The 16,052-nt window shown below is 49.7% G+C and overlaps 1 long non-coding RNA gene across 2 annotated transcripts in view; it reads left to right on the plus strand.

Moving 5' to 3' along the window:
- Nucleotides 1-16,052, plus strand: part of LOC135179907 (uncharacterized) — a 238,444-nt gene that overhangs the window by 31,767 nt on the left and 190,625 nt on the right. For both annotated transcript variants that reach the window (XR_010304180.1, XR_010304181.1), the window contains exon 2: nucleotides 5,325-5,395. This is a non-coding gene — a long non-coding RNA (uncharacterized LOC135179907). The remainder of the gene's footprint in view (nucleotides 1-5,324; nucleotides 5,396-16,052) is intronic.

Consider the following 16,052-nt stretch of genomic DNA (forward strand, 5'->3'; position numbering starts at 1 on the left):
AGAAGGCTCCTAGGAAACTTTATTGTGGCCTTTCAGTATCCTAAGGGAGCCTACAGAAAAGCTGGGGAGGGACTTTTTAGGCTGTCAGGTAGTGATAGGACTGGGAAGAAGGGAACAAAGCTGGAAATGGGGAGATTCAGACTGCATATTAGGGAGAAGTTCTTTAGCATGAAGGTGGTGAGGGCCTGGAACAGGTTGCCCAGGGAGATGGTGGAAACCTCATCTAGAGGCTCTAGACAGCCTGATCTAGTGTGAGGTGTCCCTGCTCATTGCAGGGGGGTTGGAACTGGATGATCCTTGTGATGCCTTCTAACCCTGGCTGATTCTATGATTCTGTGATTCTGTGTTTCTATGATTCTATGATTCTGTGTGTCTATGATTCTATGATTCTGTGTGTCTATGGTTCTGTGTGTCTATGGTTCTGTGTGTCTATGATTCTGTGTGTCTATGATTCTGTGTGTCTATGATTCTGTGTGTCTATGATTCTGTGTGTCTATGGTTCTGTGTGTCTATGGTTCTGTGTGTCTATGATTCTGTGTGTCTATGATTCTGTGTGTCTATGGTTCTGTGTGTCTATGATTCTGTGTCTATGGTTCTGTGTGTCTATGGTTCTGTGTGTCTATGGTTCTGTGTGTCTATGATTCTGTGTGTCTATGATTCTGTGTGTCTATGGTTCTGTGTGTCTATGATTCTGTGTGTCTATGATTCTGTGTCTATGGTTCTGTGTGTCTATGGTTCTGTGTGTCTATGGTTCTGTGTGTCTATGATTCTGTGTGTCTATGATTCTGTGTGTCTATGGTTCTGTGTGTCTATGATTCTGTGTGTCTATGGTTCTGTGTGTCTATGGTTCTGTGTGTCTATGGTTCTGTGTGTCTATGGTTCTGTGTGTCTATGATTCTATGATTCTGTGTGTCTAGGGTTCTGTGTGTCTATGATTCTGTGTGTCTATGATTCTGTGTGTCTATGGTTCTGTGTGTCTATGGTTCTGTGTGTCTATGGTTCTGTGTGTCTATGGTTCTGTGTGTCTATGATTCTGTGTGTCTATGGTTCTGTGTGTCTATGATTCTGTGTGTCTATGATTCTGTGTGTCTATGGTTCTGTGTGTCTATGGTTCTGTGTGTCTATGGTTCTGTGTGTCTATGGTTCTGTGTGTCTATGGTTCTGTGTTTCTATGATTCTGTGTGTCTATGGTTCTGTGTTTCTATGATTCTGTGTGTCTATGGTTCTGTGTGTCTATGATTCTATGATTCTGTGTGTCTATGGTTCTGTGTGTCTATGGTTCTGTGTGTCTATGATTCTGTGTGTCTATGGTTCTGTGTGTCTATGGTTCTGTGTGTCTATGGTTCTGTGTGTCTATGGTTCTGTGTTTCTATGGTTCTGTGTGTCTATGGTTCTGTGTGTCTATGATTCTGTGTGTCTATGATTCTGTGTGTCTATGGTTCTGTGTGTCTATGGTTCTGTGTGTCTATGGTTCTGTGTGTCTATGGTTCTGTGTTTCTATGGTTCTGTGTGTCTATGGTTCTGTGTGTCTATGGTTCTGTGTGTCTATGATTCTGTGTGTCTATGGTTCTGTGTGTCTATGGTTCTGTGTGTCTATGGTTCTGTGTTTCTATGGTTCTGTGTGTCTATGGTTCTGTGTGTCTATGGTTCTGTGTGTCTATGGTTCTGTGTGTCTATGATTCTGTGTGTCTATGGTTCTGTGTGTCTATGGTTCTGTGTGTCTATGGTTCTGTGTTTCTATGGTTCTGTGTGTCTATGGTTCTGTGTGTCTATGGTTCTGTGTTTCTATGATTCTGTGTGTCTATGGTTCTGTGTGTCTATGATTCTGTGTGTCTATGGTTCTGTGTTTCTATGATTCTATGATTCTGTGTGTCTATGGTTCTGTGTGTCTATGATTCTGTGTGTCTATGGTTCTGTGTGTCTATGATTCTGTGATTCTGTGTTTCCATTATTCTGTGTTTCCATGATTCTGTGATTCTGTGTGTCTATGATTCTGTGTGTCTATGATTCTATGATTCTGTGTTTCCATGATTCTGTGTTTCCATGATTCTGTGATTCTGTGTGTCTATGATTCTGTGTGTCTATGATTCTATGATTCTGTGTTTCCATGATTCTGTGTCTGTGATTCTGTGTTTCTGTGTGTCTATGATTCTGTGGTTGTGTGCTGAGGTAAAAGAGAATTAATGTGCTAGTTTGAGACTAGCTAGAACACGTTGGTGAGAAGAACTAGATTCTGGGCTGTGAAAAGGAGGGAATGGTGTTGTCTGCTTCACTCATAGGCTTGCTGAGATGTGTCAAAACAAGGACTTCAACATAGATAACACAGTTGGTGTGTGTCTCTGGGTGCCTGCACTCTTCTCACTGGCCTGCTTTCTGTGTAGCTAACCCCCCTGGCTAATCCTCCAAACTCACCTTGCACACAAGGCAAAGTCTGGGATAAGGTAGAGGGGTGGGAAGAGGGTGGAAGAGTGGTTGGGAGCCCCTCTTGAGGACTCAGGTTTCTGGGAGAGGTGCTGTGTTTCTGTAGCCCTTTTTAACTTGTCCATTTCTGTCCCTAGCTGTCTAGATTGTAAATACCTGCTTGGCTGTTGTGCTCAGCTATAACTACAGAGCTTCCTTCCCTAACTTCCATCTTGGCTGAGTCTACTCTGGCTGATTTCATAAGAGTGACCCAAACTGTCAGAGTTAATCACCCTTAAGGGCTGTGTTCAGGCACCCCAAAAAGGGCATTTCTAAGCAGTGATAGACTGTTGCACCATTCGTTTAGACTCACCCAGGTTGCAAGGGACCTCCAAAGGTCATCCAGTCCAACCCCCTGCAGTCAGCAGGGACATCCTCCACTAGCTCAACTTGCTCAGAGCCTTGGCAAGCCTGACCTTGAAGATCTCCAGGGATGGGGGCCTCCACCACCTCCCTGGGCAACCTGTGGCAGTGCTCCACCACCCCCATGGTGCAGAAGTTGTTCCTAGCATCCAATCTGAACCTTCTCTTATTTCAGACCATCTCCTCTCATCCTGTCACTGCAGGCCTTTGGGAACAACCTCTCTGCAGCCTCTCATCCTATCACTACAAGCCCTTGGAGGAATTCCCTCCCCAGCTTTCTTGTAGCTCCCTTCAAGCACTGGCAGGCTGCTCTTAGGTCTCCCTGAAACCTTCTCTTCTCCAGGCTGAACAAACCCAGATCCCTCAGCCTGTCCTCATCTGCTTGTGCTGGAACAGGAGATGGAGATCTGTTCTTTTAATCCTCCAAGTAGAGCCCAAGTGCTTTGGTTTCAAAGCTTTTAGGTCTTAACACCACTGAAGGGGGAGGCTCAGTGAAGTTTCATTAAACAAAGTCTCTTCAGCCTCAGCTGCCAGTCCTACCCTGCCATTTTAAGTAGGAAAGGTAACTATCCTTCTTTGCAGTAGAGGCTTGAAGCCCTGGAGAGAATGCTGCCCAGAGCCAGAATAAGTATGTCCTCTGCACATCATTGCAGTCCAGGCATGGTGCTGGAGGAGAGCTTGAGTCTCTCTTACTGTCTGACTTTGTACAGGTGCCTCTTGCCTTTCACTGGCAGTCAGAAGCTTGCTTCATTCACAACCCTCAAGCTGAAAAGCTGATTTTCATTTTATTACTGTAGCTTCCTAGCCTCCTGCTGCCTCAGGCCTTTCCTCTTGCAGTAAGAACTGTTGTGTGGACACAGTGATTTTACACCTCTCCTTGTTAAGGCTTCATTATCATTTGTTATTAGCTGTGTTAAGTCTCTCACGCATCAGCCTTGAGCAGCTACCTGTCGTTAGAGCCTGAGTGAGCAGCTGGAAAGCTACATCTGCAATTTCTTTGTCTCATCTGATGAATATCAGGTATTAAAATCATTGGATTTCATTCATGGCATCCACCTATTTTTGTTAGCAACATAACCTTTCACAGCTCTTGCCTTGGTGAAATCTCTCTGCTGCCTGCTTTCATCAGAGAGCTCCTCTGTAGGGACAGGCTGAGGGAGCTGGGGCTGCTCAGCCTGGAGAAGAGAAGGTTCCAGGGAGATCTACTTAGAGCAGCCTTCCAGTACTTGAAGGGAGTCATAGAATCAACCAGGTTGGAAGAGAGCTCCAAGCTCATCCAGGCCAACCTAGCACCCAGCCCTAGCCAGTCAACCAGACCATGGCACTGAGTGCTCCAGCCAGGCTTGGCTTCAACACCTCCACGCATGGTGACTCCACCACCTCCCTGGGCAGCCCATTCCAGTGCCAATCACTCTCTCTGACAACAGCTTCCTAACAACATCCAGCCTAGACTTCCCCTGGCACAGCTTGAGGCTGTGTCCCCTTCTTCTGTTGCTGCCTGCCTGGCAGCAGAGCCCAACCCCACCTGGCTACAGCCTCCCTGCAGGCAGCTGCAGACAGCAATGAGCTCTGCCCTGAGCCTCCTCTGCTGCAGGCTGCACCCCCCCAGCTCCCTCAGCCTCTCCTCACAGGGCTGTGCTCCAGGCCCCTCCCCAGCCTTGCTGCCCTTCTCCAAACACCTTCCAGCACCTCAGCATCTCTCTGCAATGGAGAAGCCCAGAACTGGACACAGCACTCAAGGTGTGGCTTGAACAGTGCTGAGCACAGGGGCAGAAGAACCTCCCTTGTCCTGCTGCCCACACTGCTCCTCAGCCAGCCCAGGATGCCATTGGCTCTGCTGCCCACCTGGGCACACTGCTGCCTCCTCTGCAGCTCCTCTCTCCCAGCACCCCCAGCTCCCTCTCTGCCTGCCTACTCTCAGCCACTCTGGCCCCAGCCTGTAGCACTGCTTGGGGTTGTTGTGGCCAAAGTGCAGAACCCTGCACTTGGCCTTGTTCAGTCTCATCCCATTGGCCTCTGCCCACCCATGCAGCCTGGCCAGGTCCCTCTGCAGGGCTCTCCTACCCTCCAGCAGCTCCACACCTGCTCCTAGCTTGGTGTCATCTGCAAACTTAATGATGCTGGACTCAATGCCCTCATCCAGATCATCAATAAGGATATTGAACAGGACTGTGCCCAGCACTGACCCCTGGGGCACACCACTGGTGCCAGCTGCCAGCTGCATGTGGCACCATTCACCACCACTCTGCAAAGAGCCCTGCTGTAGATTTTCTTTCCTTGAGTTATGTAACATTTCCCTCCTTCCTCTCTGTTTTAGTGCTGACTTACCTCTGGATGCTGTAAACAGTGACTTGAGCATGAATCCCACAGATCTAGGGGGAAGAAAAGCCAACAACATGTCTGAAACCAGGAAGGCAGGTGTTCCCCAGATGGTTACACAGAGATCCTTCACCTGAAGAGCCTTTCTCAGCCCATCCCTTAATTTCTTGTTTGCTTTTCAGCAGGTTGGAATGTAAACAAGATGACTCTACCTACATCTTCCTTGGAGCTTGCCTGGCAGCTGTCTGCAAAGGTAGGCTCCACGTTAACAATTGCATCATTGGTGCTTGCCAAATAATTTGCTTGGTAGAAATACTGAATGTGCTGCAAGTTCAACTCAAGGGATCTAAATATAGGCTGCCCACAACAGTGCTGATAATTTTAAGGACAGTTTAGTAACCCAGCTCCTTGCATCACTTGTCATGAACTTGCCTCCACTGTTTTGTGTGTGGGTGTGGATAATAAGACTGCAAATATTTGCATTTGTTTCCATCTAGATGGTGTTTGAAAAGTAGCCTGGGAAGAAGCACACAGCCAGCTTTGTTTCAGGGAGTTTTGCAGAGATGCTCCTCTAAAGTGTAAATAAAAGTATCCCTCTGGAAAGTGAGGAAGGAGTACACAGATGGACCTCGAGGATGTGAACCTCCATCTACCACTGTGACAGCACAGGGTCTGAGTGTCCCACTGGGGTCCCTTTGAAAGACTGAGCTGTGGTGTTTGAAAGTAGCCTGGGAAGCACACAGCCAGCTTTGTTTCAGGGAGTTTTGTAGAGATCCTCCTCTAGACTGTAAGTAGAAGTATCCCTGTGGAAAGTGAGGAAGGAGTACACAGGTGGACCTCGAGGATGTGAACCCCCAACTGCACTGTGACAGCACAGGGTCTGAGCGTCCCACTGGGGTCCCTTTGAAAGACTGAGCTGTGGTGTTTGAAAGTAGCCTGGGAAGCACACAGCCAGCTTTGTTTCAGGGAGTTTTGTAGTGGTCCTCCTTTGGCTTCTGAGTAAAAGTATCCCTGTGGCAAGTGAGGAAGGAGTACACAGGTGGACCTCAAAGACGTGAACTCCCAACTGGCACAGTGACAGCACAGGGTCTGAGCATCCCACTGGGGTCCCTTTGAAAGACTGAGCTGTGGTGTTTGGGAGTAGCCTGGGAAGCACACAGCCAGCTTTGTTTCAGGGAGTTTTGCAGAGATCCTCCTCTAGACTGTAAGTAGAAGTATCCCTGTGGAAATTAAGGAAGGAATGCACAAGTAGACCTTGAGGATGTGAACCCCCAGCTGTCACTGTGACAGCACAGGGTCTGAGCATCCCACTGGGGTCCTTTTGAAAGACTGAGCTGTGGTGTTTGAAAAGCAGCCTGGGAAGCACACAGCCAGCTTTGTTTCAGGGAGTTTTGCAGTGGTCCTCCTTTGGCTTCTGAGTAAAAGTATCCCTGTGGAAAGTGAGGAAGGAGTACACAGGTGGTGTTCAGGGGCCTGGAAAAAAAGGTTTTCTTGTGCTTCAGTGCATGAGATTTCCAGTTTGATATGACATAGGTGTCTAGATGTGAGGGAGGGACTTCCTGGGGTGTTGGCTAGTGGTAGGACTGGGGGGAATGGATCCTAGCTAGAGAAGGGCAGATTTAGGTTAGATGTTAGGAAGAAGTTCTTCACCATAAGGGTGGTGAGACACTGGCACAGGTTGCCCAGGTTGATGGTGGAAGCCTCATCCCTGGAGGTTTTTAAAGTCAGGCTGGATATGGCTCTGGACAACCTGATCTAGTGGAAGGTGTCCCAGCCCATGGCAGGGGGGTTGGGACTAGATGGTCTTTGTGGTCCTGACGATTCTGTGATTGACGACATGAACACTCAACTGCCACTGTGACAGCACAGAGTCTGAGTGTCTCACTGAAGACTGAGCTATGGAATTAGATGGCAAAAAGCTTTGCTCTATCCTATAATCTACTTCCCTGCCATGCAGGAGGGAGGAAACCCCACGGTAGATCTGCAGTCAGCATTGGCTGTGTGGCAGCAGGATCAGAGCCAGGCAGTAGGGCTCCCACTGTGCTAGGTGCAGGTGACTCTTGCACAGTTCATGGCTCACCTGGCAATAGATCTATTTCCTGGTTTGCTTTGCTTTTCTGTCAGGTAAAGACTGCCTTGTCTTCTGGAAACATAGAATTTAGTTCTAGAATCAACCAGATTGGAAGAGAGCTCCAAGCTCCCCCAGCCCAACCTAGCACCCAGCCCTGCCCAACCAACCAGACCATGGCACTAAGTGCCCCAGCCAGGCTTGGCTGCAACACCTCCAGGCACAGCCACTCCACCACCTCACTGGGCAGCCCATTCCAATGGCAAACATCAGCAAGAGTGTCTGAGCTGTGCTGTTTAGTAAAAGGCATTTTGCTTCTTGCTGGAATGTAGATGTCAACATGAATATTAAGGATGTCCAAGGCTGTCAGGAGTTGTTGCATAAAAGTTGGAGTGGTCTTAATGATCCTTTCTTCCACAAGCATATTCCAGTCACGTTCTAGAAAGCTGGGAAAGAGATAAAAATAGCCCTTCATTAAAAGCAGCAGCCCTGCCTGCTCTACCTGTGCCACATCAGACTCCTTTCAGTAACATTGTGGAGTCCTGGGGAAGACAAGAACCTGGAGATGCAGTGTGGCTAAGGCTTTGCTACTGTGAATAATAACAGCCACGTTGATGGATGGACCTAAATGAAAAGTGAAAGAGGTTATTCATTCATTGCAAAAATCCATCTCCATGTGAAGGTGGAGGAGTTTGGGGAGGTTGCTTTTTTTTTCAGGCCAGCTATATAGTATTCAGGGCCTCTCTAAAATGGGAAAAAAGGCTGAGAGTGATCATAGAATAGAATCAACCAGGTGGGAAGAGACCTGTGGATGCCTCCTTCCTGGGGATGCTCATGGTCAGGTTGGATGAAGCCTTGAGCAGCTGAGTCTAGCTGAGAGGTATCCCTGCCCATGGCAGGGTGTTTGGAATAGCTGATCTCTAAGGTCTTTTCCAACCTGAGCCATTCTGTGCTTCTTTAAGTTTTATCAATTAGGACATCAACATTTCTGCCAGTCTGGCAGGGGGGTCATAGAACCATAGAATCAGGCAGGCTGGAAGAGAGCTCCAAGCTCAGCCAGTCCAACCTAGCACCCAACCCTGTCCAGTCAACCAGACCATGGCACTAAGTGCCTCATCTAGGTTTTTTTTTGCACACCTCCAGGGATTGTGATGGGTCCTGCTGTGGCATGGGGGGTTGGACCAGATGATCTTTGGAGGTCCCTTCTAGCCCCTGACCTTGTGTGATAAATAGTCATTAAAAAGTGACAGCAGGGATATGAAGAGTATTTTTAGCTTCTCATAGCCCATCCCTGGAATAAAATAACTACTTTCAAATGAAAGCATGGACTTGTTTGGGAGTTTTAATTTACAGGCAAGCAGTTCCAGGAGCTTTAAAAATGCTGGAAGGGAAGGGGTAACAACCTGAATTACAGAACAGAACAAGGGGACATAGGCTCAAGCTGTGCCAGGGCAGGTCTAGGCTGGATGTTAGGAGGAAGTTGTTGTCAGAGAGAGTGATTGGCACTGGAATGGGCTGCCCAGGGAGGTGGTGGAGTGGCTGTGGCTGGAGGTGTTGAAGCCAAGCCTGGCTGGGGCACTTAGTGCCATGGTCTGGTTGTTTGGGCAGGGCTGGGTGCTAGGTTGTGCTGGATGATCTTGGAGCTCTCTTCCAATCTGCTTGATTCTATGGTTCTAAGAAAAACCTGGATGAGGCACTTAGTGCCATGGTCTGGTTGCTTGGCTGGGGCTGGGTGCTAGGGTGGACTGGATGAGCTTTGGAGGTCTCTTCCAACCTGGTTGATTCTATCCTATTCTATTCTCTCCTACCCTATCCTATCCTATTTTATTCTATCCTAGTCTGTCCTATTCTGTTCTATCCTATCCTGTTCTGTTCTCATCTACCCTATCCCATTCTCTCTTATCCCATTCTATCTTATCCTATTCTATCCTGTTCTGTTCTCTTCTATCCTATCCTATTCTATCATGTTCTGTTCTCTCCTATCCTGTCCTATCCTATCCTATCCTATCCTATCCTATCCTATCCTATCCTATCCTATCCTATCCTATCCTATCCTATCCTGTTCTGTTCTATTCTATCCTATCCTGTTCTGTTTTGTTCTGTTCTATCCTATCCTATCCTATCCTATCCTATCCTATCCTATCCTATCCTATCCTGTCCTATCCTATCCTATCCTATCCTATCCTATCCTATCCTATCCTATCCTATCCTGTTTTGTTCTGTTCTATCCTATCCTATCTTGTTCTGTTCTGTCCTATTCTATTCTATTCTATCCTATTCTATTCTATCCTATCCTATCTTATCCTATCCTATCCTGTTCTGTTCTATCCTATCCTATCCCATCCTATCCTATCCTGTTCTGTTCTGTCGTATTCTATTCTATCCTATCCTATCCTATCCTATCCTATCCTATCCAGTTCTGTTCTAACCTATCCAATCCAGTCTGTTTGAGGCTATGATTCTGCTGCTTCCCCTTGAAGTGATTATGCAGAAGGCTGTGTTTCTCTAGCTACAGGTGATGATTTCTGTGGTGGGAGAAGTTTAGCTGACAAACAGGGATCATGCATGTGAATGCCCAGACAGACATCTGTTGTGAAATCATTGCAGGGACAAAATAATCCATGAGCTGGAAACAAGAGGCTCAAAGCTGAGGCTCTGATAGCAGTGGCAGAAGCATGTCAGTGGATTCTGAGTAGTCCCAGCAGACTTGTCACACATGCCACATTAAAATTAGAACATAGTGAATGAGGATGAAACTTTAATGTATCTGCAATGCCCTGACCTAGATAGAGTTGTTAATTTTTGATTTATAACTCAGTAGAGAATCTTAATCTCCTTTAAAAGAGATTTTTGGTGACTTCTATTTCTGTGAGGAGAAGGTTTTCTCTCTCCACTGGGGTTCTTAGAGCAAACCCTTGTGATGTGAAGCAGCAGCACCAAACCTGTTCTACCTCGATGCTGAGTTGAAGATTGGACATGTCCTCTAAACTCTGCCCATGCACAGCTTGGTTGGGTGCTCTCTGTGAACAGAGCTCACTGGGAATATCTCTGGCTCCAAAGGTCTAACAACCACTATGGTTTTTGGTCTTAAATGGGATTCTTGCTTGCTTTTATGAATCATAGAATCAGCCAGGTTGGAAGAGAGCTCCAAGCTCATCCAGCCCAACCTAGCACCCAGCCCTGCCCAACCAACCAGACCATGGCACTAAGTGCCCCAGCCAGGCTTGGCTGCAACACCTCCAGGCACAGCCACTCCACCACCTCCCTGGGCAGCCCATTCCAGTGCCAATCACTCTCTCTGACAACAACTTCCTAACAACATCCAGCCTAGACCTCCCCTGGCACAGCTTGAGGCTGTGTCCCCTTGTTCTGTTGCTGGCTGCCTGGCAGCAGAGCCCAACCCCACCTGGCTACAGCCTCCCTGCAGGCAGCTGCAGGCAGCAATGAGCTCTGCCCTGAGCCTCCTCTTCTGCAGGCTGCACCCCCCCCAGCTCCCTCAGCCTCTCCTCACAGGGCTGTGCTCCAGGGCCCTCCCCAGCTTTGTTGCCCTTCTCTGGACACCTTCCAGCACCTCAGCATCTCTCTTGAATTGAGGGGCCCAGAACTGGACACAGCATTCCAGGGGTGGCCTGAGCAGTGCTGAGCACAGGGGTGGGCACAAGAACCTCCCTTGTCCTGCTGCCCACACTGCTCCTGAGCCAGCCCAGGATGCCATTGGCTCTGCTGCCCACCTGGGCACACTGCTGCCTCATCTTCAGCCTACTATCTACCAGTACCCCCAGGTCCCTTTCCTCCTGGCTGCTCTCAGCCACTCTGTCCCCAGCCTGTAGCACTTCTTAGGGTTGTTGTGGCCAAAGTGCAGAACCCTGCCCTTGGCCTTGTTCAGTCTCATCCCATGGCCTCTGCCCACCCATGCAGCCTGGCCAGGTCCCTCTTCAGGGCTCTGGTACCCTCCAACAGCTCCACAGCTGCTCCTAGCTTGGTGTCGTCTGCAACCTTCCTGCTGCTGGACTCAATCCCCTGCTCCAGATCATCAGTAAGGATGTTGAACAGGACTGTGCCCAGCACTGATCCTTGTGGAGCACCACTGGTGCCAGCTGCCAGCTGGATGTGGCAGCCACAGGAAGACACAATTCTGTCTCAGGCTCTTGCTTCTCTTCTATTATTGCCTCTTAAGGCAGGAGGGACATGGAGAAAGTAGAATCATAGAATCAGCCAGGTTGGAAGAGAGCTCCAAGATCATCCACTCAGCTCTAGGTTGGAGCTGATGGAGTAGGTCCAGAGAAGGGCCACCAAAATGATCAGGGGGCTGGAGCACCTCTGCTAGGAGGATAGGCTGAGGGAGCTGGGGTCGTTCAGCCTGGAGAAGAGAAGACTCCAGGGAGACCTAAGAGCAATCTTCTGGTACCTGGAAGGTGGCTACAAGAACACAGCAGAGGAACTGCTTGCCAAGGCCTGCAGTGATAGGCTGAGGGGAAATGGTTTGAAACTGGAGAAGATTAAATTTAGATTGGGTGTTAGGAACAAGATTGCCCAAGGAGGTAGTTGTGGCCACATCCCTGAAGATCTTTAAGGTGAGGCTTGGCAGGGCTCTGGGCAACCTGATCTAGTGGAGGATGCTCCTGCTGACTGCTGGGGGGGAGGTTGGACTGGATGACCTTTGGAGATCCCTTTTAACCCAACCCATTCTGTGGTATCACCTTAGCAGGAGGTGCAGCTATGCACAGGTGTCCCCTGGGCAGCTCCAGTTCCAGAGCAAACATCAGACACTTAGTCCAGTGCTGCCTCCTCTTTAGGCAAAGGGATTCTTCGTGAGCAGTGTCTGACCCTAGGCTGAGGTTGGTCACATTCACACTGCCAGGCAGGACCTGTGCAGAAGGCACAAAGCCACAGGCACCTTGTCCAGAGGTTAGCGTTGGTGGCTGGTGCCACACCAGACAGCCGGGAGCGTGATGCTGCTGGAGGTGTGGGACACAGAAGCTGCAGGAGGAAGGGGGTGGCAGGCCTGGGACTGCTGCAGTGTCACATTGCCCTCTAGTGACAGGCTGCCTCTTGAGGTGGCTTCTCACCACCCCTGGCAAAGCTGTGCCAAACCTGACCTCCAGTGGCCTGTGGGACCTCCAGGCGAGGGCAGCACAGCCTGGCTGAGTAGAGATGTGGCTCCAGGAGGACAAAGCTGAGGTAGGACCACTCGAGAAACCTCAGTTCACAGAACCACAGAACCATGCAAAGCCCCTCAGGATCACCAAGTCCAACCTAGAACCCTACTCTGCAAGATCCACCTTCAACCATAGCCCTAAGCACCACATCCCAACCACCCTGAAACACATCCAGGGTGGGTGACTCCACCACCTGGGCAGCTCATTCCAGTGCCTGACCACTCTCTCCATGACAAACTTCCATCATGAATTTCATGTTCTGTCTGCCACCATCAGAAATTCAGCCTGTGAGGCAGAAAGGGATTTGTCTCCTCTGTGCTCATCCCACCACAATAACCTCTTTCTGAAAGCAAAACTCAGCTTCTGGTTACAGCCTGTCCAGCAGCAGGCACAGCTCTGTCTTCTTGATTGCTTACATGAATCACAGGATGGCTCAGGTTGGCAGGGACCTTAGAGATCAGCTACTTCAACCTCCCCACCACGGGCAGGGACACCTCTCAGCAAAACTTCACTTGCTCAAGGCTTCATCCAGCCTGGCCTGGAACATCCCCAGGGAGGAGGCATCCACAGACTCCTTGGGCAGCCTATTCCTACTGAAGAACTTCTTCCTAAGATCCAAATTAACCTACTCTCCCTCAGCTTCAAACCATTTCCCTTTGTCCTGTCCCTGGACACCTTTAGGAAAAGTCCCTCTGCAACCTTCCTGTAGGATCCCTTCAGCTGTTGGAAGGCATCTCTAAGCTCCCCCTGGGGTCTTCTCCAGGCTGAACACCCCCAGCTTCCTCAGCCTGTCCTCACAGCAGAGCTGCTCCAGCCCTTGGATCATCTTTGTGGCCTCCTCTGGACTCACTGTCCCTGGAGGTGTTGCAGCCAAGCCTGCTGAGGCACTTAGTGCCATGGTCTGGTTGTCTGGCCAGGGCTGGGTGCTAGGTTGGACTGGCTGAGCTTGGAGCTCTCTTCCAACCTGGCTGATTCTGTGATTCTCTGACTCACTCTGACATCTCTGTGCACTTCTTATGCTGGGGACAGCACAACTGAACACAGTATTTGAGGTGAGGTCACAGAATCATAGAATCAGTCAGGGTTGGAAGGGACCACAAGGATCAGCCAGTTCCAACTCCCCTGCCATGGGCAGAGACACCTACTACATCAGGCTGCACACAGCCTCATCCAACCTGGCCTTAAACACCTGCAGGGATGAGGCTTCCACCACCTCCCTGAGCAACTTGTTCCAGGGTCTCACCACCCTCACACTGAAGAACTTCTTTCTAACATCCAGTCTGAGTCTACCCATTTCTACCTTTGCTCCTTTCCCCACAGTCCTGTCACTTCCTGAGAGCCTAAAAAGTCCCTCCCCAGCTTTTTTGTAGCTCCCTTCAGATGCTGCAAGGCCACAAGAAGGTCCCCTGGGAGCCTCCTCTGCTCCAGCCTGCACAGCCCCAACTCTTTCAGTCTGTGCTCACAGCAGAGCTGCTGCAGCCTCTGAGCAACCTCCTGGCCCTGCTCTGGACACTCTCCAGCACATCCACAGCCCTCTTCTAACAGGGGCTCCAGAACTGGACTCAAAAGGCTGCACCAAGAGAGAGAATTCTTCTCCTTTGCTCTTGTGAAACCCCACCTAGAATGCTGCATCCAGTTCTGATGTCCCCATCAGAAGGGCAGAGAGATTCAATTTCCCCTCAAACTAATAGTTAATGAAAATAGCAGGGTTTGATGGTGTAGCAAATCACAGCTCTTCTTTTCTGTTTGCTGATTAAAAGGGAGGAGATTGGATCTGACATCTCTGGCAATTCACAAACAGCTTGTAGGGAGCTGGAGGAAAATGGCAGTGCAAAGTGGTCATCATCCAAATCAGGTTACATGGAAATAAAAACCACCTTTTTTTTCCCCCAACCCCCACTCACTTTCATGCCTTTGAATTGTGGCTGCCTCTTGGCACTTCTGTGATACCATTTCAGACAGGGAACTGGTCAAAGGGAAAACAAGATTGATTTTTATGATGATTTCTTGCATCTATTTTTGTTCTGTTCTGGGACAAAGTCACAAAGTCCTGTTCAATGTCTTTATTGACGATCTGGAGCAGGGCATTGAGTCCAGCATCAGTCAGTTTGCAGATGACACCAAGCTAGGAGCAGGTGTGGAGCTGTTGGAGGGTAGGAGAGCCCTGCAGAGGGACCTGGCCAGGCTGCATGGGTGGGCAGAGGCCAATGGGATGAGATTGAACAAGGCCAAGTGCAGGGTTCTACACTTTGGCCACAACAACCCCCAGCAGCACTGCAGGCTGGGGCCAGAGTGGCTGAGAGCAGGCAGGCAGAGAGGGAGCTGGGGGTGGTGGGAGAGAGGAGCTGCAGAGGAGGCAGCAGTGTGCCCAGGTGGGCAGCAGAGCCAATGGCATCCTGGGCTGGCTCAGGAGCAGTGTGGGCAGCAGGACAAGGGAGGTTCTTGTGCCCACCCCTGTGCTCAGCACTGCTCAGGCCACCCCTGGAGTGCTGTGTCCAGCTCTGGGCTCCTCCATTGCAGAGAGCTGCTGAGGTGCTGGAAGGTGTTTGGAGCAGGGCAGCAAGGCTGGGGAGGGGCCTGGAGCACAGCCCTGTGAGGAGAGGCTGAGGGAGCTGGGGGTGTGCAGCCTACAGCAGAGGAGGCTCAGGGCAGAGCTCATTGCTGCCTGCAGCTGCCTGCAGGGAGGCTGTAGCCAGGTGGGGTTGGGCTCTGCTGCCAGGCAGCCAGCAGCAGAACAAGGGGACACAGCCTCAAGCTGTGCCAGGGGAGGTTTAGGCTGGATGTTGTTAGGAAGTTGTTGTCAGAGAGAGTGATTGGCACTGGAATGGGCTGCCCAGGGAGGTGGTGGAGTGGCTGTCCCTGGAGGTGTTGCAGCCAAACCTGGCTGGGGCACTTAGTGCCATGGTCTGGTTGGTTGGGCAGGGCTGGGTGCTAGGTTGGGCTGGCTGAGCTTGGAGCTGTCTTCCAACCTGGCTGATTCTATGATTCCATGATTCTGTGGTCAAAGGCAAAAGAAGATTGATGTTTATGATGATTTCTTGGAGGCTCTGCATCTATTTTTGTTCCATGCTGGGACAAAGTCACAACCTTCTAATTCTGTTAACGTCTGCATGCTGGAATCAAAATGTCAGTTTTCAAATTGAAAGTGCTTTGATTCCTTTTCCCCTTCCTTGTTTTCCTGCTGAAATTGCCATGGACCCCTCTTTAAAAATGTCATTGAAATGACTGCTCCTCTGCAAAACGTTTTAGACTCACCAACATGAAAACCCAGCCTGACCTACTTTGATCTGCACAACTCTTTCTCTCTTCACAAATCCTGCAGGAGGAAAAGACTCATCTTAGAATCTCTTGTTTAAACTTTCTAATTTCTGACTATTTTTTTCCCATGCTGGAAGGTGTTTGGAGAAGAGCAGCAAGGCTGGAGAGGGGCCTGGAGCACAGCCCTGTGAGGAGAGGCTGAGGGAGCTGGGGGAGTGCAGCCTGCAGCAGAGGAGGCTCAGGGCAGAGCTCATTGCTCTCTGGGTAACCTGTTGCAGCATTCCATTACTCTCATGGTGCAGAACTTGTTCCTAACATCCAATCTAGATCTGGTCTGCTCTAGTTTAAAGCCATTGCCTCTCAAGGGAGGTTATTCTTCCCTTGTGCTCAACACTGGTCAGACCACACCTTGAGTGCTGTGTCCA

The sequence above is a fragment of the Pogoniulus pusillus genome, chromosome 12 (assembly GCF_015220805.1).
Source record: "Pogoniulus pusillus isolate bPogPus1 chromosome 12, bPogPus1.pri, whole genome shotgun sequence".
Taxonomy (NCBI): Eukaryota; Metazoa; Chordata; class Aves; order Piciformes; family Lybiidae; genus Pogoniulus; species Pogoniulus pusillus.